This window comes from Tupaia chinensis, unplaced genomic scaffold (genome assembly GCF_000334495.1).
Source record: "Tupaia chinensis unplaced genomic scaffold, TupChi_1.0 Scaffold000578_2, whole genome shotgun sequence".
NCBI lineage: Eukaryota > Metazoa > Chordata > Mammalia > Scandentia > Tupaiidae > Tupaia > Tupaia belangeri.
The window spans coordinates 2,453,318-2,455,452 of NW_006160094.1; positions in this window are offsets into that span (position 1 = coordinate 2,453,318).

Below are 2,135 nucleotides of genomic sequence, written 5' to 3' on the forward strand. Positions count from 1 at the left end.
TTTTTTTTGCTATAGGGCATGTGCGCTTGCCAGAAAGAGAGATAGAAAGCGAGAAGTCACCCCCCAGGGGGGATGGCCATGCCACAAGGCCTTCTCCTCCATTCTCCTCTCAGGATCTTGGGCACGAACGCACACGTGCCCGGTGTGAGTTTAAGCCACCGGGTCCAGGACAAGAACCGCGGTCGGCTACATGGGAGTTCGGCGACATAGCCATTACGCTAACTGCTGGTCTCTTGAATAGAAAAATTATTAATAATGAAGACCAAGCTCTTATGCTTGACACATTGATCCTACACCTTGGATATTTCTGTGCATGGCATGTTAGAGCGGGCATTAACTTATGGGTCATAGAGTCTTTAGTTCATTAAATAAAGAATGTACCATACCACTACCCTCTTGCCTATTTGGAAATAAGACAGAAAAGGGAGGAGAATGAAGATGTGCTGGTCATGGAGGGTAAATCACTAGATTTGGAGCTGAAATCTGATGACCAAATAAGGGAAAGAATAAATTCTGTAATGGCTAGACAGGGCTCTCAGTTCAGGCTGTAAGTGAGGAGCAAAGGCATCTGCAGGCTTGCAAAACCTGTGTCAGAATTGATGTATATAAGGCAAAAAAATTCATCCGCAGATGGGAAAATGGTCATCCACCTCATCACCGCCTTCTGAGTGGAGGAAGTAGGACTCGGCAGCCTTTGACTCCTCCTTGAATGAGTTCTGAACTTTAAACAAAGTAGCAAACCCCTCACCAGGGGCCTGTGCTGCAAGCTGGCAGGATCCATGACTCACCCTGCTCCCACAAGCTTAGTCATTTCAAGACAGAGTTGTGCCAGTTCAAACCCTACTCATATTTTCCAACCAATGAATATCAATAAAGAGGAGACAACCAGTCACCTCTAGATTCTTTCTAGAGCCTCTGCTCTGGGGCACAGCCAACCCCACGGACCGAAGGTGGCAAAGCAGCCCTTTCACTTCCAGCTCATCTGCAGCTCATGCCCGCCCCCCACCCACCCCTCAGCTCTGCTTATGAGGGCTACTTCTTGGAGCTGAGCTAAGGACCAGCAGATGGCATAATGGCTATGTTGCTGGATTCTCATGTAGTCCACTGCAGTTCAAGGCCTGGAGCCAGTGGCTTAAACTCATGCCAGGCATGTGTGCATGTGTGCCCAAGATCCTGAGAGAATGGAGGAGAAGGGATTGCAGCATGGCCATTCCCTCTGGGGAGTGATTTCTCGCTTTCTGTCTCTCTCTGTCTTTCTGGCCCTATAGCCAAAACAAATGAGAAAAACCTCTCAAAAAAATAAAAATAAATAAAACTGAGCTAAATTTGCAGGCTTTCCCATGTGCACCATGTTTCAGAGTTTAAAGAATATTACATAACTAAAGTAATAGTTTTAAAGCTATTTGCTCTCCTAGGTGAAACTAACACCAGAGGCCGGCATTCAACGGAGGAGCCCGCTGTAGAAATCCTCAGAGGAGCGCCTTTCATTAAAGAGCGCTTATAGCAGAGAGCGCGAGGCTCTGGAAGGTCATACCCGCAGATGGCAGCAGGCAGGCAGGGCTTTGCGAATCTCAGCTTAGAACTTGGGGGGATCGTTCACGCTGCAAATTCCGGCTATGATGCAGGAGCAGAGCAGAAAGGCAGGGGAGAAGGGGCCTTCCTGCTAAGCTCAAGTCTAGCCTCCCTTGGCAGACACAACTGTTACTATGAAGAGAGACCGAAACCAATCAGAGCTATGCGTGTGAATGTGCCAAGCCGGGGAGACGATGTAATTATTGCATAGACCCATGCTGATGAGCAGTTTGTGGTAAACTCCTCTGCTCCAGAGGGGGTCATGTAGGAGCAAAACGGGCGTGTTTTGAAGAGAAAGCTTGCTAATGGGAAATGAAGAGCTGACTCAGATGCGACATGACAGGAGACAGGTGTCTGCTCCGGGTGCACCTCTCCACGGACAGGCGTGGCGAACGAAGCAATCTGCTGCTCGCTCCTGAAGCCCGTTTTCCAAATAGACATAACCCTTTCTCCCGTCCATTAAGTAACTGGTCGGAATTTAAAAATAAGAGTGCATATTTCTTACACTTTCTTTTCACTGGATGAATGCCTGAGGGCGTGGGGGAATGAAGGCAGAGGAGCGA